Source organism: Corvus kubaryi, unplaced genomic scaffold (assembly GCF_017639235.1).
Source record: "Corvus kubaryi isolate FWS band 111438036 unplaced genomic scaffold, C.kubaryi_AGA036_p1.0 37395, whole genome shotgun sequence".
Classification (NCBI taxonomy): Eukaryota; Metazoa; Chordata; class Aves; order Passeriformes; family Corvidae; genus Corvus; species Corvus kubaryi.
The window spans coordinates 632,209-656,543 of NW_024581134.1; the positions used below are offsets into that span (position 1 = coordinate 632,209).

General features: G+C 41.5%; 1 protein-coding gene across 4 annotated transcripts in view; it reads right to left on the reverse strand.

Annotated features, from left to right (window-relative positions):
* Nucleotides 1–24,335, reverse strand: part of MAMLD1 (mastermind like domain containing 1) — a 252,768-nt gene that overhangs the window by 106,446 nt on the left and 121,987 nt on the right. For 2 of the 4 annotated variants that reach the window (XM_042040128.1, XM_042040127.1), the window contains one exon: nucleotides 20,654–20,727. The exons of 1 other annotated variant lie outside the window; for it this stretch is intronic. The gene's annotated coding sequence lies outside the window, so the exon portion shown is untranslated. Of the gene's footprint in view, nucleotides 1–20,653; nucleotides 20,731–24,335 lie in introns of all 4 variants that reach the window. One more of the 4 variants, XM_042040129.1, reaches the window with a different exon arrangement.

The window sequence follows — 24,335 nt, forward strand, 5'->3', positions numbered from 1 at the left end:
TATTAGTAGTCCTTTAAGAAGAAGCCTAGGTCCCTCCAGAAATCATCTTTCTTCCTTTGCACTGTTACTTACTGGGGCAGATGGACCAGTGAAAGATGGCAGGAGGTGTCAGCAGCACCCCAGAACTGGGCACACCTCGTCCTTCCATTTCCAAAGGAATATGAGCAAGATCCTTAAGGCCTTGCTCTGAAAATGTGGACCTGTGGCCACCTCTGCCAGAAAGCTGCCTCACCACAGTGCAAATCCAGCTGGAGGAGCCTGTACCTTACGGGTTACATGTGCAAAGGAGGCTGATGAAAATACAGGGTTTTGCACAACAGTTCACAGCCTTAGCTGACCCCTGTATAATTTTTTGGCTCAGATTTAAAGACCTAATCCTAATTTACAGAACTTTTATTGTTCCAGGGCTAAGTTACATGAAGACCTACATTCAGGCACACCTCTCCACGCAGCTACGCTCACAAGAGAAACCACATCCAGGAATTCTGCCACTCCTGAAGCTCCAAGAAAGAGGAGCACAAGTACCCTGTGGGAGATGAGACTCAGCTAGAACTTGGCCTGCTTCAGCTCAGCGCTTCTGCTCAGAAGAGAGGTGAGAGATGAAGGGAGAGAAGGGGAGCACAGAGAGCAGGAGTTCCTTTGCATGCAGCTCTTCAGCAGAGAGGTTTGCCCATGCTTATGCCACAGGCTCAGGCTCAGCTGGAAGATACAGGTGCACATTCCCATTTCAGTTTCCCACCTCAGCTGTCTTGCTAGCCCCTGTCAAGGGAGACCCAGCCACCCACCACCATCCCTCCCGATTTCCCAGGAAGGAGCCTGGCTGCCCGGGCACCAGGGAACTGATTTGCACACCCGGGGATCTTGGACCCACTGGGAACTCTCCTAAACCATTGAGTCTACGTGCAGCCCCCATACAGGTGAATTACAAATCCCAAGTTAGAATGCCTGATCCTGTATAAGCAGCACAAAGGAACAGATTTTGCTTTTTCAGAAGAAAACCCTCCCTCACTACAGGGATAAAGCCAAGTGGAAGTGATTTCTGTGCCTTTCCAATCTCATTAGGGATTTTAACTGGGAACAAAGGGGTATTTGGGATGCTTTGCTTCAGTGATCTTGCATTTCATGTAAACTCCATTCTAGTAGTGGAGAATGGAGTGATCTCGTGATCATTTTTTAAGTCATCCAGGGTCTGTCAGTATATATTGATCAGCATATAGGAGGCTATAGTTGCACCTTTGACATCTTCCCCATTCTCTAGTGCTGAGCACAATTGTCCTTTTGCATAGAATCTGGTACAAATACAGACTTTTTTGTTTCCTATCAAGACAAAACCCTGCTTCCAGTAGCTCTAGCTGAATATATAACAATGCCATTAAATTCACGTTGATGGCTATTAAATTTTTTGGTCCTCAAACATGCTAGTTAGTGGTTGAAATACAGGCATCTCTCCCGGAGTCACTGTGACACTTAGTAGCAGCAAGCAAATGGATTGTGAACACTGTTCTTTTTAGCATGAAACTAGCTGTTGTAGCTCAATTATTTCCTTTATTTTTCTACCATCACTAATATAAATCAATACTTTTCCATCTGCTGCCATTTCTAGACTTGAACCATGTATCGTCTTCCTAACCATTATGCAACCTCTTGACAGAAACCCATTATAAACCTTTCAATTTATTCTGCAGCACAGCTCTGCTAGTGATATTTACATCTATAACACACACATCTCATACTCTTTTCTTTCTTGAAGCCTCTTTTATTGCACCACACTTGCACACTGTACTCACTTCAGCCTCTAGCCAAGGCAAACACAGACAAAAGTATACTTCTTAAACATATTTCCGTTTTAACTGCAGACTTCAGTATTTCCAGTGAGAGGATCATAAAGAGCTGTCAACAGAAAAGGGAGTTGATTTCAATTTTTAGTGCCTTCATGGTACAGGAGACTTATTAAAGATCACAGCACTGTGGTGGATGTTGAGCCATTCCACTCAGTGTATAAAGCTGCCCCTTAGATGTGCAAGACACAGGCACCCACCCCAGCTGCTGATCCCCTACTTGTGCAAATCAGACACTCTCTTTTCCTACAAACACATCCATACATTAGTTTCACAGCATAGAAGCAGCAGCCTGACAGGACCTCTGTCTTTGGTGGCAGGACCCAACAGGTTTCACTGCTGATCTAACAGGACCATACTTGTTCAAAGTCACACCTGTCTTCCTGCCAGTCCTACTCACAGTTTCTGCTGGTCTTGAAGTAAGGCAGGTGGTAACTACAGAATCAAGACTCTGCCAAATTAGAGCATGAAGTAATTTCCCTATATATTTTTTTTAAATTTTTTTTTCCCAGGCTAACTGTAATCTTGTCTTGAAATTACACTCTGCATAGCCCACAGCCCAGTCTTCAATAGCAACACACTTGTATGAGAACACTCCTTGCTGGACCAGTCACTGGCTAGTTGGGTGTAACATCCGATCAACAATCAATTCACAGCAATTTTGGAAGTGTTTTTAACACGGTTACCTGTGAAGGAGATTAAAATGACGAAAAACAAGTAGAACCCGCCCCACAGCCTTGGTGAAACCCCCAAATGGGCTGTACATCTGCAGTAGGCATGGCTCCAAGAGAACAGAGATTGTCAGCCACAGCCATTACCTTGCAGGAAGATGGGAGCTGCCATCCTGGGTCACAGCTGCTGTCCCTGTAGTCTGGTATCACGGACTAGAGGAACTGTGCCTGTAATGGTTGATTATGGAAAAGCTTGCCCCAGAGGGAAATATTTCCTTAAGTCTCATCAGTCAGTACTTACATATGCTGTGAATCATAAGCATTTAAATCTCTTAAGATTTTTATCCTAGTTAACATCAGTGTAGATAAGCTCATGACCTGTTTCTGAACATTTAATTGTCCTTTCTTGAATACTAGTAAGGTCTCAATATTTTATTTCTCACACAGGCAGAAAAACAATACTTTCTTTGTGAGTATGAAGTCTGAGTAACTTTACTCACTGGTGATGTCTTATGCAAGCAAGACCCAGCATTGCAGGCAGATGGAGAAGCTCTCAGGCCTCTGAATAGGAACAGCATGCCAGAAAAGAAAGGAAAAAAAATCCGTATCTTGAAAGAAAATTATCTTTCTGTCTTGCATGGCTTTTGGCTTTGTTACTATGAAAGATGTCTTGAGAATTCCCTGATGCACCTTTTGTCTTACATTCATTGTTTTACATATCACTATTCTGTCAGACGTAATTTGCCCATTTCCTAAAGTGTTCTAAAAATTGGTTTTCCTCAGATATTTCCATGTGTTCTTAATGAGAGGAAGCTTCATTTTTAAACAAAGTACAGCCCCACTCACTGAACCCACTGCTGCTCAGTGGTTCAGCCACAGCTACACCCTTAGCTAACTTGTCAGTGTTAGTCAGGACCTAGCCAAGAACAGCCTCCCCTCCTGTGTGCTCTGCAGCATTGTTCCACTTGTGATCACTGAAGGGCTTAAGAACTTGCTCTGGCACATTTGACCAGTTTATAAGAGGGAAGCTGGACTCGCCACTTATTACTGTGTTACTTAGGGGGGTGTTTCTTTGCCTCTTTGATCTCCCTCAATATTTTAGTCACAACATTTTCTTAGGCCAAAGAAATAAATATGACTTTATTTATGTAACAGTATTCTCATTGACTTGGGATTTTTCTCTCGTGTTTATAGCATAGTTCAGTTCACACAAAAATGTAACCCGTACACAAACCCCTGGCTATGGCACCAGTTGCTGTGCTGATGAGCTAGTCTGCTCTTCATATGCACTTTGGCACCACAGCTTGGCACTGGGTCGTATTTCAGTGCTGTGTCCAGAAAGGAAATAGGACTGTACATAAAAAGATATCAAAGCTACCCAAAGAGTATTAGGGGTGAGGTATCTAGTTGCAAGCAGGAACACGACTAAAAAATGAAATAATAATTTTGGTGTAGATGTGACTGTGCTGATAATCACACAGAACTACTGAGAGCATCTCGTGTCTACCAAAAAGGTGAAATCCTGGTTCTACTGGCGTAAAACTTCAGAAGTTTCCAAACACCAGAGTAAAATCAGCCACAGCTGACTGCTCATGCACTTAATAGGTAGTGTGCCTTCTCTCCTGAAAAACCTGCCTCTCAAGTATTTATAAAACATTACATGGTGTCAGAAGTTATCTTGAGCCAAAGATGGAGCAATTACTTCCCTCAAGTCTGCTGGATTTATGAGGAAAGTGTGCAGAAAAATGGTGTCAGCTTAGCAACATTTTGAAATATTCTCTGCCACAGGGGCTGCACGGGAATCAGCTGAAGGGCGAGTGGTGACACTGCTTGGGGTATGGGGTGGTCAGCAGCCCCCGAAGTACACGGTGTATTGGGAAGGGAGAAAAAGAATTTAACATCGTGTTAGGTGCTAAATAAAAACCTTACAGTGATTGGGAAGAGCAGTCAGATAAACTTGAAGTCCCAAAGCAGAAGGATCAGCTTCAGAATCAGTGGGATGTGCTGGGGTGTGCCACCCATACATAAGCATCACAGAAGTACATGCAAGGAAAGGAATCACATACACACTAATTTCAAAAATTTCAATCCTTCTACTGCCAAAATACAGTGCCAGAACAGCAAACATATAAGACGAGGTTTTCAGTCACAATCTGGATTCTTTGTGCCTTTACTCTAAGAAAGAGGGGCTGCAGCAGCTGGTGTAACCCAATAGGCAGCAGGTTTACCTAGCTCTGCTTTGGATAGAGCTGACACGTTTGGCTCTGCCTCCTTCCTGAAGTTTTTACTCGTCATATTTCCCCAGCCAAATGCGTCCCACTCGCTCCTGTTGACAGTGACCCGCAGATACTCCCAGCTTGGCTGGAGCCGCGATGAACTTTCTGCTTCTCCTCCCTGGGTGTGCCCTGTCCTGCTGGGGATAAAACGGCGCATTCAGCTGGTGCTCACCACAAGGAATAAATAAAGCCAGGAAGGAACTGGAGGCTGGCGGGAGAGCCGTCGGTAGCGGTGACGTGCGCGGTGTTTGGCCCCGCTCCCCGCGCGTTGTTGGCGCATCAGCCCCGGGCGGCCCCTGCGCGGCTGCACAAGCGGGGCCGCGCTCCACCTCCGCCCGGGCACACGGCGGCGGCCCCTCGCCACCTCTGCCCGGGCACACGGCGGCGGCTCCTCGTCACCTCTGCCCGGGCACACGCCGTGTGTCCCACGGCCCCTCGTCACCTCTGCCCGGGCACAGGCCGTGTGTCCCGCGGCCCCTCGTCACCTCCGCCCGGGCACACGGCGGCGGCCCCTCGCCGCCTCTGCCCGGGCACACGCCGTGTGTCCCGCGGCCCCTCGCCGCCTCTGCCCGGGTACACCGCCGGCCCCGCCGGCCGGCCGCGGAAACTGCTGGCGGAGCCCCTTGGGAGGAGGGCTCCCAGCTCCCCCCTGCCTCGGAAGCAGCTGTGCCACTGTGGTGCCACATCGCTGCTGTGCCACCAGCTAATCCAGATCTGTGGAACCACAGCAGGAGAGCCCAGAAGAATTTTTTTTTTTTTTTTCAAGAGAAAAAAAAAACAAGGAGAGTTTCCCAGAGCCAGGCTAGCAAGACAGCACTATATTCCTGAATTAGCACCACTGGAGCAGAGCAATTCCCAGTATCAGCTGGGAAAGGGCAGGAACAAGTGAGCGAAGCAGGCAGAGGGGAACGTTTAATACAGAGCCTGTCTAAATAAGTACCTTGTGCTACTGCCAGCAGCCCCAGCTGTCAGCACCACCTTTCACCTGAGCCCGCCGCCTCCCGAGCCAGCTGGAGGAGGATGTGTGTAGGCAGTTTCTGATGACATTCAGGGAGCCGAGGACCATGAGCTGCTGCCTCCCACAAAGTGCTCAGTGGCTGGGAGGTAACAAAGGATGGGGCTGAGGAGGAAAGGTGCTGGTAACAGGGATCTGCAGTGGCTGTCATGCAGACTGCTTCACCTCTGATCCACCTGAAGTGTCAGCTGAGGTAAGGGACAGTGAACACCGAGCTCAGCTTACTGGCCACAGGTGCTTTTGATAGCTCAAGGCTGCCTGTGCTCAGCCCAGCTGTGCCCTGTGTGGGCACAGCCAGAGGTTCCTCACATTGCTGGGGCACAGCCCAGCAGTGAAGGCACAGAGCAGACACAGCTACAAAACCACCCTGGTGAGGCACGTCTGTCTCATTTCTTTGAAGCTGGACAGATTTCAGAATGACTCATTAAAAGTTACAACTCACAGTATTGAAAAAGATGCTTTAAGGAAGGCACTTTGAGATAATCCAACCTGAGACCATACTGGCCTTCCCTGGAAAAAAAAAAAAGAAATCGCTATGGAGGAAAATGAATATGTTAAAAACATGTTTTGCCAGCCAAATTGAGGAAGGAATTGATCACTAATACCTGGATTCAGGACCTGATTTCCTACTTGATAATTTCTAGATTTCATCATGTCCTTAAACAAGTGCCTAACTCTGATTCAGTATTCTAGTTTGCATTCCAAAAAAACCCACAAAACAAGATATTATGTGAAACAACTTATGTTTATATGTACTTCCAGGCCTTAAAAAAATTTGGCACACACTTTTCTGTGACATAGTTCAAAGCAGTGTTTTATATAATCGTTGTATTTCAAAGGCATATGAAACTGAAAACTTGATAAGAAAACGAGAAGTGGAATGTTTAACTTCAAAGAGAAATAAAACCTCACTTCCTACTTCTGCCCCACTGTTCTACGTTGCAATTAAATGAGAAGTTTCATACACAATATTGTGATTTATCACTAGGCAGGATGTAGAAGCTAGCTTGTACTTTAATAAAGACTGCCCAGCTTGTGGAATTGTGATGCCCAACTGAATGTATTTTACTAATAAATTACATCCACTCAAGAAAAAGACATGAATGAAGCTTCAAGATGAAAATAAGGACCAGGCATTAAGAAATAGAAGGTTAAAATAGAAGCCCAAGACTTACATCAAACTTCCATTTTTTTTTTTGTTAATTTCTTAAAATACTAAACCAAAGAGTGAAAGTAAAACTCCAAGGCTAGAGCAAAGGCATCAGTAGGGAAACCACATCAGTAATCACCAATATAGAAAGTATTCTACGGGGTTAAATTAGTATCTTCAGCAATCCACATCCCATACACTCATCTGTTTCAAGCTGCCAAAAAAGAAATCACAGACAACCAAACAAAATCACCAAAAACTCTTCATATCAGAAAAATAATCTTTTTTGTCCCTGCTGCCTGAGCCCCACCAAGGACTAGAGGGAAGCAAGACAATGCTCAGAGCACCCAGAGAGCTCAGCTAAGCCAGAAGGGGCTCACCAGGGTCTGTTACCCAGCCAGTGGGAATTCCACAGAGGAGCGAGCGGGAGCAGGAACCCAGCTGGGATCTGGATTCCCTGACTCCTTCAGTGTGTGCTGCCTTTCATCCAGAGCTTGTGGCAACTCCACAATTAACAGCTTAATGCACGTAAGATATACTTTGCAAGCAAAACATTATTCATTAACAAATCTGATTAAACTGCTAATGCAGTGAGCACTAGCACAAGTTCAGAAAGACAAATAGTCTCAGTGGTGCAGTGTTTGTGAGGAACATTACCCGTAAATGGATTTTAACTATTTAAATTTGCTTCTGTTCAGGAACTATGAAAAGACACAATGCAGCACAGAACACTTCATTTAGCCTACTGAGCTTAATGTGAGGAGGAAAAAACCCTACAGATTAAGGTTTCTGACTTCAGAACAGTAATATGTGTAATTTTGCAAAGATACCTGTGTGGTAATCCTGGACTTAAAAAAAAATTTCCCCCAGCAGCACTCCACTGATTATTAAAGATTTGTTGGTAAATGGTGTTTCTTACTGTGTGTAGAACATTTTAAACCCCTTCCATATAGACTAAAGCACGTTCAAATCCTGGATTCCACAAATGTACACTGTGCTTTGCTGCTGTACTGGTAAAGCTGTTCAGCTTTCATCCCTTTATAAGCCTTGTGATATTTCAGATCATGGAGGCAAGTTGCTACAGGAGAATTTTAGCTTTTATCTTTTTACTGAAGGTATATTTTCATCATTTTGGCAGGACTAAAAAAAGTTCCCACTGGCCACGACAGATATCTGATAGCTTTCCCTCCTTTCACATGCCTACTTTTCCTATTTTTTTCAGAAGCCTGGTATCAAATCCTGTAAGCAAGTAACTCGGGCTGATACATGCAAATAAACTGTAATAGCTATTCCTGCTTGGTTGTGCCCCTGCTAAATACAGGTCCATTCTGAGCCCTTTAGGAAGAACATATTTCATGGCAGGCAGACACCAAGCCCTTATCTCCAGCTGCTCTGTGCTGTGAGCAGCAGGGGCAGGGTGTGGGAGCCCGAGGTGTGGGATGTCTCAGAAGGATTCCCGGCGCTGTGTTTTATTGCCTTCCTTTGATCCCTCTCTGAGAGGTGGTAGGTGCACAGCTTTGACCTACTGAACTGAGCTGTGCTAATATGGCCAGAACACTGCAGTAATTATTTCATTGTATGACCGAGAGCTCCAATTGCTTCTGTACAATGCCAGCCCACCAAAATGCATATTCCTGTGTAACCTGAAAAATGAATAGTTTAAAAAACTCTAGGTGGGTTTTTTTTTTGCTCTTCCCATTGATCTTTTATTTCATTCTCTAAAACTCAAGATAAGCCTCAACCCAAAAGATCTGAGATCAATAGAAGTTTTGACTAAATCAGAGCTATAAGATTTGGCCCACAGTTTCTAGAACTATTCCTGCAGCCTGAGAAACATTGCTAGTCAAATCTCCCAGTGATAACAAGCTGTGTACACACACTGTTTACAGTGGCCTGATATAAACTTTACATTATAAACTCAGCACCTTTTCCTCTTACAGCAGCCTGTTTCATATGTTCAAATCTTGTTTGATGGCAGTCACAAAACCAAGCAGTTTGGAATTTCTGAAACATCTAGGGAGACAGAAATCAAATGGTGCTCAAGCTAGTTAATTAAAACATTTCAGAATCTTTCACCTGCAGAGTCAAGCTGTTTTGTTAAGCGAAGAATTGAGAGACTAACAGAGCAGGTGCTGCTGCAAGCACAGATTGCCAGAGAAAATCACTTTATAGAAGCCCAACAGAAGTAGTCTGACTACAGGATCTAATAGAGAGGGCAGCGTATGCTCATTGCTTCTCATTACCTGATTGTGAAATCTTTCGTTTAGGAGAGTTCTCATTGAAGTCAATAGGGATTTTCCCAGAGTCAGACTGCAGGATTGGGACCACACTGTGCCATTATGGTATCACAAAGACCAGGCTGCCTATATTAGAGTTTTCAATGGCAGCATCTGATCTGAAGCCAAATGAATTTAATAGAACACTTTCCATTGATTTCATTGCAGACCGGACCAAGGAAAGAGTCACCTAATGGCTGAAATAGTAGAACGAAGCATCCTTGAAGTTGTTTAACAGGTTGTGAAAATATATATATATATATATATATATATGTACATATATTCTCTCCCTCAAGGAAAAAACAAAAGAACAGTTATTAAGGACTATGAAATGTTAGCACAGAAAGGAAAAACACCTAAGCTGCAATCAGCTGGAATGATGTGCATCCTGCTTGGTATTTCAGGGCATCATTTATTGAGTTTTAATGGAAAAGAATGTTAAAAGGTCAGAAGCAAACATCTGCACTCCACTGCACATCTGAGCAGTGCCAATGAAGTCAATGATGCTTGATCCATTTGTGCAGAAAGACTAAGGCCAATGCTTACAATACAAGTTGTCCAAGACCTGTCCTGCTGGGAGGTCTCTTGAGCCCTGGCTCTGGAGGACCCCCTTGAAATCATTGCCAGTGTATGTGAGCAAGAGTATTTGCCTCAGTCAGCAATTTCCAGGACACAAGCCTTAATCTGTATGATTGTTGGGGCAGAGGGGGTAATGTATCCGCATTTATATGGATACCCCAGTCCTACCTAGGACTACAGGTAGCAGCACAAACAAAGCACACCGCTTCTTTCCAGGTAAACTAAGAGAAGGGAAACCAGATAATATTTTAAAGGACTTTTCTGTAAACATTTACTTCAGGAAGAAACCTTCCCAAACCCTTGTATACCCACTAGGCTCTTAAAATGCAATCCCACTTTTCTACTCACCCCAATAAAAGTTGCAACCCAGATAAAGCATTTTTATTGGGTTTAACCTTGTTTTTCCCAGTGAACTAACCTCCTTCTGGAAGTTCATCTTTGCTAGGACAGATGTGCTACCTCTTTTCCATTGGTGCACCTTTGTGTTAGCAGTTACCTTTGTGTTGCCCCAGAAGGCAAGAACATGGACTTTACACGGGCTAGAAAAGAGAGACACAGACAGAACGAGTAGCAGAAAGATGGATGTGCAGTAATGAAGCTTCTTCCAGCTTATCTCTCTGTTCCCTCTCATGAGTGAGCCAAAACCAGTAGTGTTCTTCAAGTCTCAAGTGTACTGCTTGATATACATGTATTAATCAAAGCAGGTAAAACTACAACTTACAAGAGCTGCCTTCTAACATATAGGATCTTTTTTTTTAATATCATGAAAAGATAATTCTATTGTAATGCATATTCTATGTTTGCAAATGCACTATTGTTTGCTATGTGTTACCTTCCCAGGGTTCCTAGCATGCATTACTGCCAGTTACCATCTCTCTCGAATGAGCACACCAGTCAAGATGAGATTGTACAAATGAACTTTATTTTTCAGAGGCAATCTGTCCTTCTGGTGCCCCCTCCCCTTCTTGGATGTTCTTTCAGAGATGAAAAGAGCCTTTCTAAGCAGTTGCTTCCTTTCCATCCCTGTTCTTTTCTAATAGGCGATGGCTCAGTTGTAGAAGACTTGAGGAAGGGTACTGAACTGGAGTCAAAGTTGAGATTCCCCGTGCATCTATTTCTTCACTTGCCAACTATTGTAACACTAAATCATCTTCCAGGTTAAACTCATTATTCTCTGTTCATTATATGGAAGTCTTTCTATGAAAAGTGGTACATATTATTATGGTATCAATGTCATTTTATGACAACTCTTAGTGCAAAATTTTATTCCCTGCCCTGAAGGAGGAATGAATAAATATAACTTCCCTTCTGGGTGCATTTTCCTCAGGAAGCAGACCTAGACTTTCTGCACCAAAATACCTAAGCACCACTATCTCATATGAGAGGGCCAAAGGGATGAGGTGGATGAGAAGCAATAGCATATTGAAGCCTCTGTGCACATATAATTGGGACAAAGAGCCATACGAGTCAGGATTACACATGCGGGCATAATTATATGTTACCCAGCAATTATGTGGAGAAAGCACTGCCCATCTAGATCTGCAACAGCTACTGTGCCTGCACACAAAGCATCTACACGCTGCCTTATTGAGGAACAGGAATGGAACAACTTTTTTTTTTAAAAAAAAAACACCAAAGAGGACAAAAAAAAGCATATGTTAAGGTATGATTGACAGCCGCCATAATGGACTGTCATGTCAAAAGAACTGCCTTGCTAATTCTCTTACATAATGAGCTAGATGCTAGGCTCTCCTTGCAAGTTTGATTGTGCACCCTTCCATCAATCTTACCGACATCTTGGCATCTAAAATACAGCAAAACCACTTAACAAGGGCTCTTTAAACAGGCAAGAGGAGGGATGTCTCTGCGTATTAAATGTGATGTGGAGGTTGCTATGGTAAATTTGAGCATGTGAACATTGCAGTGCAAAATTCCATACTGGTGGCTAGAGCTGAGGCTAACCATGCCTCCAGGTTCTTTAAGTATACTTGGATTGCATTATTCAATGAGTGGAAAAAATATGGTTCTGGTGCCACTTTCATGGTAAGGAAAAAAACCCCTGCCTTTGTCTAATCCTTTTCTTTGTGTGTGTCTGTAGATCCCCAGGGTATTGATGAGCAGTATCCAAAATGGGTTGTAGTATATTCTCTCTGCAGCTTTCAAATATGGGGCTCCATCCCCCAGACTCCTTCAGTAACTAGGAAAGGAAATATATATGCATTTCTCTCTCTTTTTTTTCCACTTCGTCTGGTTGTCACAGTTACATAATGCTGCCAGTTGTAATCGCAGCTCAGTGGTGTTGTTAGGCAACTCTGCTACTTTAGTTACTGAATTGAAAATTGCCATATAGGTGTCTACTATCTGCCCTGCAGTTCTGGTGATTATAGCTTTAACTATAGTTATACTAACACTTCCCTCATTACCAGTTCTCCGAGTTCCCATTTTGCTTGCCAGATTTATAATCCACAGAGCCCCTTCAGCTGTGAACTGCTCCCACCCAAGCAATTGGAGATTAATTGCCAGCTCTACTCCAGGGCCCTGTAGCAGGGGGGACTGAGCTGCTCATCAGAGTGAAGTTTCGTGTATAAACATTTACTAGGATTTACTGTTCTCTGGGTTGTTTCAAGTTTCCCTTTCAGAAGAAATTCCATGGGAAATCTACTGATTTCCCAGCTCCATAGTGACACTTGTTAGAATGTTTTTGTTGTTTCTATGCATTTATTATTGCAGAAGTACCAAAATGAGTAACAGACTACAAGGTCACTGGTATCTCTGCCATGGCCCATAGCCACAGGAGCTCCCACCACCATTATGCCTATTTTACCTGGTGACTTTGGAACTATTTATTCAGGGATATTATTGTTTCTGCTTGTTCCATTTATCTGTTTCTTCCTATCTTTTCTTGCTCACATTTTTAAGTTTTAAACATCAGTTTAGCCTGTGCTCCCAATGTCTGCCTTTTTCTTTTGGTCAAGAAACATTCCCCTCCACAAAGCATCATTTTTTGCATGCGCGATTCCATTGTTCTCCCTTTGCAAAAATCAAACTCTCTGGCAGACAAGTCCTGGGCTGACTGAGCACAAATGCTGATCTGACTATTCAGTATGATCCTCACAACTGCAGTTATTTTCAAATCCCTCAAACTTCCCTCTTTCCAGCACTTGGTTGGTTTCAACTTCCAGGGGTTTTGTGCAATTGCTAACAACGTTAGAGCCTTCTCTGTGCTTTTGTTTAAACACATGTAACAGGACTCTTAACTTTCTTCAACTCAAAAACATTCTCCTAAGGCACATCCCATAGCTCCAGAAATAAATCTCATTCTAGGTACAGCACCTCTGACAACAGCAGCACCAATTCTCTCTCACCCAGTCAACCTCTACAATTTCCACAGTCAAATACCAGCCACAGAGAAACAAACTTCATACCTGAAGCACCATTTCTCAAGCAACTGTCAGTACAACACTTGTTTTGCTGCAATTTTTTACTCACCTCATGCTCCCATCTCTCCTCATTGTGGTTCCAGGCTCCTCCAGCACTCTGGATTGCTTCCAGCCCATCAGTGCTCCCTCTTATTCAGCCTTTCCCCTCATCATTGCAGACCTGCAGCTTCTTTCTCAGCAGCACCCAGGAAGCATCAAAAGCTTTGCCTCCCTTCAGGACTCTCCCTTATTTGCCACAGCTGTTACCAAATTACTGCCATAACTGTTCAATTGTTAGAACTGCACCAAGGTATTTAAAAGCTTGTGGCTGTACCTTGTAAGTTCATGGGGGTAGAGGTGACTTTATGAAAGCATGAACAGCTATGGGGAAGTTACCAAGTCCATTTTATTAACTTTAAATTTAATTGCTGTCCCTTATTTCCTTATCACTTATGATTAACCTTCCCCCAGTATTTCTGTGTGTATTTTTTAAAGCTATATGTCTGTTTTGGCCACATATTTGTTCCGTTTGCTTATGAACACCTTGGTAACAAATTCATCCTCTGGGTTCCTGAATCCTGCTCCAGCCAACCCTATTTAAATAGAAGTCTTGTCCATTCTGCATGTATCAGTTTAATGTGAGTGAGATATTTCCATAGGCACTAGGAGTAAAATTTGGGGTGGGAAGAATACTTATGTGATGAAATCACGTGTTACAGACTCTGTTCAGCTCCTGATTCTACCTCTCATAGGCTTCTTGGTGATCTTGGATACTGCTTTACTCCTTTATGACTCAACTTCCTACTGTAAGATAGTGAGGATAATCTGTTTGGAATGACCAGTGCTCATGAAGTTGTGGGGAAAGAGCTACTAGGCAGGAAAGTAAATAGAAAGATAAAAAGATCTTTTGCTCTCATCTGTTGGAGTAAGTTTTTTTTTTTCCACCTAGCCCTCTTCAGAATACTTGTAAGTGAAAAAAGAATTGTGTTTCTCAGTAGGCTAGATAGTCTCAGTGACAGCATTTCTCCATTTTTTAAAAGTGTCTCTCATTTCAATTGTCATTCAGGGAATCTGTTTTGTTTGGGGATTTTTTTTCCCCACTTGTGTATCTGTTCTACTTCTAGCTTTGTTATCCTGAGTTCAAAAACATTTCCACTCTTCCTATTCAGATGGTTTTTGTTCAAAACTCCAGACATCAGCACTATATGACTTGTAACACGATATTTAATATTTTTTCAAGTGCATGTTTCTCTATGGGGCTTTTAAAATTGCTTCTAGTAAGGGCAATCTCTTAAGAGAAAAAAACATATTTCATGGCCATCTTGCTTTGCATTGACATGTAAAAATCACCTTTCTACTTTTTGCATTTTTGTGGTTTCTTCTATGACAGTACAGATTAATGGATGCACGTTTTGTTTCTCAGAGAAATCTAATCATAGCATGGTAAGAGAAGAGAAGCCAGTGAGAATCCTCTGATCAGCCAACTCTCCCTAGATCAAATGCTCTGTGTTTGGGAACATCTGCCTTAAAAGATACCACCTGTTCATAAAAAAATACCAATAATAAAGTGCTCATATGTCAAATATTGCAAGGAATGTTTAAAAGCTTATAATAATCATTCCTTGTAAAGTAACTAGGTTATACATTTAAGCTGAAAATAATATTGAAAAACCAAAGCAAGTACATCTGCCTCTGTGGTTGGTATGACAGGATGGTGCATGTAGAGCCATGAGCACATTATAACATTTGATATTTTTAATCACATCCCATTTTAAGATGTGATGTGTGTTACTCCACTAAAGGTCATTTTAGTTACAGCAGCATTAAGGGTTTTCAATAAAACATTTTAAATGCCTGTTATATAACTGCTTTTAAAACATTTAACAGCCACATTGGTTACATGACCTGAGACAAAGGATATTTTCTCAGCACTTTGATATATTGTGGCTAGATTATCCTTATGGGAATGTTCAGTTCCATAACGGCCACAGGTCATCCCATAATATGTGGTATAGGATTTTTTTTCACCAAAACCAATAATTGCTAATGAAGCCAATGGTGATGGAAGTTCAATGACATGGCAGAGGATGGAGACTGCAGTCAATAATAGCAGCAGACACTGGCCAGTACAAGAAGTTCATCAGCATTATCCAAGGACAAGGAGATGTAGCAATGAGGGATGAACACACACAGATCTGGGTCTCAGCACTGCATGGATGTTACAAAAAAATAACTCGAGGAAACAGAAGTTTTTTCCTCCCCTGCATTTACAAGAGTTTTGCACCATTAAAATATGCTAGAATATGAGATATATAAAATATAATATAGGATATGTAGGGTATATTTTCAGGACTTCATACCCAGGAGTACCTGGGCACATATAGAGATACACCACTCCATACCTCTCCTTTAATTTTGAGACAAGGGGATGCTGTGAGATGAACAAGTTCCATGTGATGTACAGGAGACTCATGCCAGATCTTATTATTGAGGGTAGACAGCTATTTCCTGTTAGGTTCTCTGCAGAAAAATATCACTGGAGCAGCATTTTCAGCTGTGGCATCTCCCCTGCCAACTCTCAGATGCTGGATCTCTCTCCCAGACCCAGCAACCTTTTTGACTCACAATCCACGTGGCAGATGATGAGCCAGTCAACAGGACACATTCTGTTTCTTTAATTTTTTTTTCTTACTTATCTCTCTGGGTTTTGGATTATTGTGGTTAAAGCCACCAATTCCTATGCAGTCCTGGACTGTGGAGCATGGATGTGGTTGGCAGGGGGTTCTAGCCATGCTTGTAGACTTCTGTCCCCTCAAAGCAAAGCAAGTGGATTTTTTTTTTTAAATAAAAAGAAAATATCTGTTGCAAAAATGAAATAAAAATAATGTATTGTTATTTTCTCCTGCTCTGAGCAGGAGTTATTTGATGACCTTCTGAGGGCCTGTCCAGCATGAATTATTCTAAGAAAATGTGTATATTTGTTGAAAAGCAATATAAGCAAAACCAACACTGGCAATCCTTTTTCACTGCTCTTAGGCATCATGTCTTTCTCAGTGACTTCAGGTCATAATGAAATTAAGAAGTTCCTGTGTTTCAGAATTATATCTTCCACAGCCAATTTTATCACGAGCCAATGAAATAAATGTTTCCAAAGTGAACAACTGGCATCTCTTTTCATAAAAGATTCCCTTTTAGAACACTACTTCCAAACAATGTTACAGTGGTTCCATTCACATGGCTATAGTTAAGACTGTGTCAATACTTCTCTTATAAACCTTGTTTTTCAAGGGTTTATAACTTTACAGCTGAGCCATAATTAGCTGAGATTTGAGTTAAGGCACAAGAGTTCAGTCTGTCTGTGAGGACATTTTTGCTAATATTAATAAAATCAGTTTTAAATCATGCAAGACTAAAACACAGTAATTTATAACCATAAAATGGATTCTTGAACATTCAACAGCTTTGATTTTAAAAAAGGAATTTTGACAAGTGATTTAACTATACTATGATCTTCGTATTTTTTGCCTTTTTAAAAGAAAAAGACAAAAAATCACTTTAGAAACTCAGTTTGACAAACATGGAAATTCAAAATCAAAGTGGACGGTCTCTCCTTAATTTATGTTGTTATGAAGAATGGTCTCATTAAAAGGCACAGAATCAAGCTCATATTCTGTGGCTTTACTCAGTTCTTGCTGGCATGTAAGCAGAGCTTTTAATACTTGATATCATTTTGTTTGAGTATTTTATGACAATACCAGTTTGCAACCTGCCTGTTGTTTTATGGTCACTCCAGTCTCAGCTAATAGCCCATCTTTCTGCATCCCCTGTTTCCAAACCTGTTCTTCATTACAGTGCAAAACCAGCACCTCCTGTTTCCCATTCCAGTCATCCTCAGCTGGGCTCCACTGCCAGCCTAACTCACCCTTTTAGCAGAGTCCACTCTGGTTTCTGTTGCTGGGGCTCTCCTGGCTGCATCAGGACTGCATGGCAAGGAGAGCCAGGTTTGGCTCACTCACTGTGCATCTTACTGCCAGTGCCTACTTGCTGTCTCCAGAGAGCAAACAAACAGTGAGAAATCCTTTCAGTGGCTTACAGGATGGGTACAGCCAAGGACCTCGTTCACAGACATTCAGAGTGGACCTCTGCATTAATACAACCACATGACACCCCTTCCCCTTCTTCTCTGTGTAGGCACTGTCAGTGTTTTCCTCCTTCTTCCCTTAACAGTCAGTTCTTCACACACCCCGAGTTTGGTAACATAATCTTGGTTAAGATAGGAGACTTTTTTCCAAGCAGAAGGATAATTGGGGTGATTTGGAAATACACCTATTTTAGCCTAGTATGTTATCTCCAGTGATGCTGAACAGGGCAAAAGGGATAGACTTTCACCTCAGCGTTACAACACTGTGGAAACAAACACAAACCTTTAACATTAGAGAACAAACAGCAGCCACAGAGCTCCCCTTGTTATCACTGCTGACTGATCTGTTTGGGAATTGCAGGCTAGGATGACTGCATCCCTCTCAGGCCAGAGTTAACACAGTCAGAAGCCTTCCTGAACTCTGTGGCCATCACCCTCCACAAAAACATGACGTTAAAATTGTTTCTTTGAATTCAAATGGAGTCAATACTTCCTAGGAGACAGATGGGCTTTTCTTTTCTACACTGAAAAAGAATCAGTGTCTGGAGTTGTGGGTTTAAAGTTTCCATTCAACTACAGGACAACACCAGGAAAAATCAGCAGAGATCAGGTACCTGCTTTTTTTCCTTCATCAGCCCTGAATCTTAGAATTTGGTATTTTATATAAAGGGAGCTTGCTGTTGCTCTTGCATGCAGCTTTTTAAAGTACACAGTCTGGCTCAGGAAAGAAGGCCATGTTTATTCTTTTTGGGAGCTTTTTCATTTTTACTTGTAGCTGAATCCTCTAGGTCAATTGTATCTGCAGGGGTGGGAGAGGAATTTAATTGCTTTTACTTCCTACCTTCATCTCAGGGTGACCAGTCCATTAATAATGCACAGGAAGCAACTAGGAAATGCATGGTAGATTAGGGATTAATTGATATTTGGAAAGATTTCAATCCACATTTGAAGGAAAAGGTTATGCACTGTAGTCCAGCTCTAGTTACTATGTGCATTTGATTATTACTTCGTACAGCCCTGCTTCTTCTGGTTTTAGATCTGTTTCCCCCTTTCCTTGGCCAACAAGGCTTTTACAAAAATTTTGTTTGTTTCTTGCTAGAGGTATTTGCTATGTTTCTGATGCACACCACTCAATATCAAATAAATACATATATTCCTCTGTATTTTCCAGTAACTATGAGTTTTTTCTGCACTGACACCACCCACAGTTCCGTTATGAACAATTTGACTTTCCAAAATGTTATTGATTTCTCTGCTTGGAAGGCACAAGATTAATAGCTTTAGAAGCAAAAGTCCTTCAAATCCTTTCATTGAATAGGTGCTGCAAGCTTGCTTCAATGCCTGCTGATGTGCTTCAGCACATCACTTTTAGTTAGAAACATGAGAGAGGCACTCCTCAAGTCAACAAGGCACTAAAATACAGGAAACAGATGGGTAATTCCAGTGATGTCAGGGCAGGAAGGTATGATTAAGTTGGTTTGAAAAGGATGAGCCTGACACCTCGACTTGCTTTGCCATAGAAATGATAATGACTTCAGTAACTTCTTTAGCCATTTTAGAGGCTTCAGAACAGCTTCTACTGACACCCATAAAACCAGTAACTACTGGTAGCAGAACTTGACTCTAGCTGTCAGGGGTAAGGGAGGAGTGTAAAGAATAGAAGACCCAATAGAAAAGATATATTAGATTCTTTTAAGACCTTGAGAAATTCACCATCTTTTCCCAATACTAGTTACATTAAAAATAGACTAAAATAAGGAATGAAACATAAATGTCCAGTTACAAGCACTTTGATAATGTTAGGTGAATTGGGCAAAGACCTTTTGAGGACCCTTGGTGTTACAGCAGCTTTTATGATGGTATTTGAATTTGAGAGTAACGGATTCTTCTAAGCAGCTAAAGCCAGACAATTTGGAAGAGTTTCAAGGCTGCTAAATGCACACTGCAGAGAATGTAAAATTTGAGTGGCCACCTCAATTTAGGATTAAAATGTCAAAGGAGAGGTAGACCTGTGTTTCATATGTGGTACCAAGAAGTATTTGGAATGCTAATCATGGAAACACTTAAGTACTTTTGTAATAAACTGCCCCTTTGGGAGCAGAGCTAGACTAGTTACAAAAGTCTGTCAAGATACAATAAGTGAGTAAAGAAACAGTGATGATGACTGTCCTTTGCTGTAATTGGTTGGGATTGGAGAAGTTCATCTCCTGAGCCAGTAAAGGTCACATCACAAGTGGCTTTCGTAGTCTATTGGTGAGTGTTTTGCACTCCCAATGCAGTTCTGTTTTAATTCCCTCTTTGACAGACCAAGAGAAAAGGAGCCATTGAAATATAAGAAGTATCTCAAGAAGATGCCCTGGAGGAATCTTTGCTCACCTCACCACATCACATGGTCATAACAGCTCTGAAAATGCCACCTTTTTTCCATTGCAGGATATTTCAATCTAGGCCTGATTATTATTCAAATACCCCCTTTCTAATAGGTATGAACAGTAAGCAGCATATCGTATATTACAGTATTAAATTAAAAAATATGCTATTTACAACTTGTTAAAAGCAGTTTTCAAATCCTTTTAGTATTTTTCATCTATAGAGGCATTTGTGGGATATTGCTAGTTCTGGTTTTATTAACATATTTGGTGAAGGTTATCTGAGTTTCATCTCTTTATCTAGGAGATTTGCAAGCACTGATTTATCTGCTTTGATTCATTAAATAAATGAGGAAAGAATTGTAAACTGTAGTGGTGTCACAATGGGGTAGTTATGCTTTATTTTAATTAAAATCAGGATCTAAAAAATATTTTATTCAGCGGTTATCTACCTGGCTGTGCTTGGCCTAGTTTCTTCAAGTACCTAGAGATTCTGCTGAAGTCTTCGTTTGCTCATTCTGCCAAATCCACAGAGCTGAATTCTGTGTACAGCTCAGGCTGCAGGCACATTTTCAGCCAAAAAAATCTGAATACTCTGGTCACAAGCATTTGCATAAAGCCTGTTGCTTTTATACAAATCTGCTCCACTTTTCACAACTTCCAGGCTCTGCACCTTGCTGTGGTTGCAAGCTTCCTCTTAACACTTGAGGAAAGAAGACTCCACCACCTTCCATCTCTATTTTACTTTCCACCCAATTGCTGCAGGAGCCCAGAGATTGTCATGGGCAAATCTCTTGCTCCAGTGAGTTTGCTGACGAAGAATCACAAAAAAATAATGAAACTTGCGAAATCATCACAGCACAAAGGAATACAAGTTCTCTCAAACAGAGGAACCAAAACCTAAAGAGAGTTTCCTTACCTTTGGTGAAACTCCCAGCTATGTGGTTTATGGCTGTGCCTCTGTTCTTAGTCATGCCAAACATATCCTGAGTTCTGCTGGAGAAAGTGATTATAATTACCAATCAAATAAATATGAATTTCCATCACACCTTATTTTTCATTTTAGTTGGCAATGATCTCATCTCTCTCAAAACTAGTTACATATTGCCTTGGAGACCACAGGTTACCTGGATGTTGCTAGGATGCACCATTTGCCTGATTCTCTCTCCTCAGCTACATTGCCCACTGTCTGCTGTTAATCCATTTGGATATTGCCGTTCTGTACCCCTATGCTGGGAAGTTCCTAAGTGGTCATGTTGCTTACCTTCCTTCTCACTGCACTGTGCTTATCTTGAAACACTGAGCAGATAATATTTGCATGTGCATTTATTTTTCCTAGATGGGCTGTGTCGGCCTTTTGTGGGAAATGTTGCAAACAGACCACAAATGAAGTTGATGTGAAACTGAGAAAAGCAGGTGGATAGGGTTATATATGGATAAATTGAGAGGGGATGTGGAAGACAGAAAAATCTAAACTTCTGTACAATCAGTGCAGTTTATCTGATTGACCTGTGTTACCATTGGCAGCAAAAAGCTCCAGTTGGGCAGCCCTTTTTGGTACTGACAGCAAAGGGAAATGGAGTGAAGAAACCTGAATGAACTGAGTTGAAAAAATAAGTAGCCCAACTTCCTTTTCCTTCCTAATCATCGTGTTTTAATACAACAGAATAAAGTGGCATATAAAAGGCTAATGTGCATTTTCTTCAAGGACTTGTTGAAACCCATAATACAGTATCTTTGTAATTTACTGGTAATATGTACACAATATAAAGGATCAGGAGCAGAGTACTATCACTATATTTAGAGATAATGCTGCTTTTCTTTCATAGGCTTGATATAAACTTTGATTACATAGCATTTCTTTAATTTGCTGCTATTCAAGAAAACCCTTAGAGCACTGCAGCAAGCAATGCCTCTCTTTTACATTTGCATTTTTTTAATTTGCATTTTTTAATTTCCCAGACTGCAGCTCCACACCTACACAGGCTTCCCCTGTGGGAGGGAAGAGAATATATTTCAGTATGAATGATACTGTTTTTCTTCTCAAATAGCTGTAATTATTAATTCCAGAGATTTACAAAAAAATCACTTTGCTACTGTTTCACTTAAGTGTGTAGGGTTTTTTTCCTAACATCAGATGCCAATCTATTGCTCCACTGGTACCCATTTTAAATAGGGCAGCCAAGCAAAAAGTTCAGACTGCTCAAATGACTGGCTGCTGCTCTCAGCAGCCTGCTCGTGCATTCCTTGCATACCCCAAAATGACACTGAGTGCAAGAGGAGTTTGGTGCTTTTAAAGGAAGAGCCATTATGTCCATAATATGTTAAGCCCCCTGTGGCACACTAATGGCAAGAATCTAGACCACGTTACTCAGCACAGCAGACTATTTACTAACCAGCAGGGACCAGTTTAGTCAATACCTTTAAACATGTACTAAACCCTATGTTGTAGGAGCTGGGGTATGTGCCTGTGGCCTGGGTGATCCACATTTTAACCCCCACTGTACCTCTCTTGGACCTCAGCCTGGATCTCCTCCATCTCTTAAGAGTGTCAGGCTCTTCTGAAACATTCAGAAATGTTATGACAGGAATATCCTATAAAACAATGGTTGTATCACTCACATGGCGGGTGACAAAGTTAGGACATCTCATCAAGTAATTCAACCACTGGTATTTCACTGCATAAAACACAAACTGTAGTAGTGACACTGGAAGACGCGGAGAGAGCTCACAGCACTCAAAAAGCCTGGCGGGCAGAGCCCTTCCGAGACCTAAATTTAATTCTATATGCCAGATTCAGCAGAGGGACATTTAGCTTTCCATTTCCCAGAAGATGTCCACTAGCAGAAAAAAAAAAGAAATGGTCTTTCTCTCACTCTGTTTGGTAGGAAAGGGTCAACTTCCTTTGAGTACTAACCCTCAAGAGAAATTTCAGAATCCCAGGTGACACCTATGCACTCAGAGGCCAGAGAGCTGTCCTTCTCTGGGGCATCTGCTCCTGCCTCACCCACCAGTTCCCCTTTCAATGTGGTGGCTGCTGGGACTGTCATTTTTAACTTCCCCACCTGGTCCTGCTTTGCAGGCAGAATCAGTGCCTAAACTGGATTTATGTATCTCACACAGAGTCCTGCCCCTGAAAAGCCTGTGATGCTAAATTTGAGGCATGACATAAAGAGAGAAGGCAAAAAGCAAAATTAGACCTGGAAAAGAGATGGCAGCAGCAGGGTGATGGCTTTGCTCAGGAATTTAGCCAAGTACTAATGCCTGTCTTTTGGAGAGTATCTGTCTCCAGAACAACTCCATCCACAGGCCAAGGCAACAAAAGGAATTATTTATTTGACTTTCTCTATCCAGGATCTTGCAAAAGAAAATTTATGAACACAGTGGGTCTTCCTCCCAAGACTGAACGTTTGCTCACATAATAAGGCGGGAAAAAAAAGAACTTGTAAGACTTTATATAACAGTACCATCTCACAACACCTGCCATAACAATATTTTATTTGTCAGTCTTTTCTTATCCCATGTCTCTTGAAGTTGGCTAGGTTACTGCATCAAAGGGCCGGAGTAACAGTATCATTTCAGATAAAAGAAGAAGAGAGAAATGTCCTGTACACAATCTGCCCATCACATCACCTCACAGTTCCATTAACCAAACAGGCACCCCATCTATGAAGAGTTTACAGACATGGCAATCCGTGTCAACTGCAGCTTCTTCTCAGCTATGGGAAAAAAAGCTCCTCCCTTACATGGTACCTATAATTCAAAATGGTGCACACATTAATTAATGGAATGCTTTTTATGCACATCAATACACTGAGTCAGAGAAAGATTAAATAAATGACAAAGCACAAAATTTAATAGACACAGGAAGTAGCAGAGCTATAAATAACACTGAACTCCTGGATTTCAGAAAAAAACCCAACCCTATTCTAATGCAACTATTTCATTTCCCTTTCTTAAAGTATATGTTTCAGACAGCAAATTCAGCTGTGCACAGCATTGAGCACATCATCAGCTCTTTGCAAGTACTGAACTGAATAAATAATACTATCTATAATCCCAGTACCATGTCCTAAACCACTAAACCTATTGCAATTTGAAACCTTTGTATTTAACTACTTTGGTAAAGATAATTCTGAAAGCTGCACTATCTTGGTACGACTAATTAATATGTAATAATAATGATAATCATGAACAATAATACTACTTTAATAAGGATTTAATCCTACAGATCATTTAATCAAAGCACTTTGATAACAATGATTATTTATTCTTACAGTGCGTTTTTCATGCTAGCAACTTCAAGTATCATGATGATTAATAAAGCTAAAGAAATAAAGAGATAGAAAAAATAGCAAGCATATGAGACTGCTAATATGCCCATCTTATTTAATAAACCTTACCAAATATAAAACTGTAAGGCAGATTCTCTTGGGAGAGGGGGAAAAAACCCCCAAACATAAAACCCCTTGAGGCTATGTCAGCAGGATTGAATTGACCTGTGTATCACTGTCATTTCCATTGTCACTCTAGCAAACAAAATAAAATAATAAATAGCATTTAGGGCACTGTGGGCTAGGCTGTCAGCTGGTGTAAAGAGG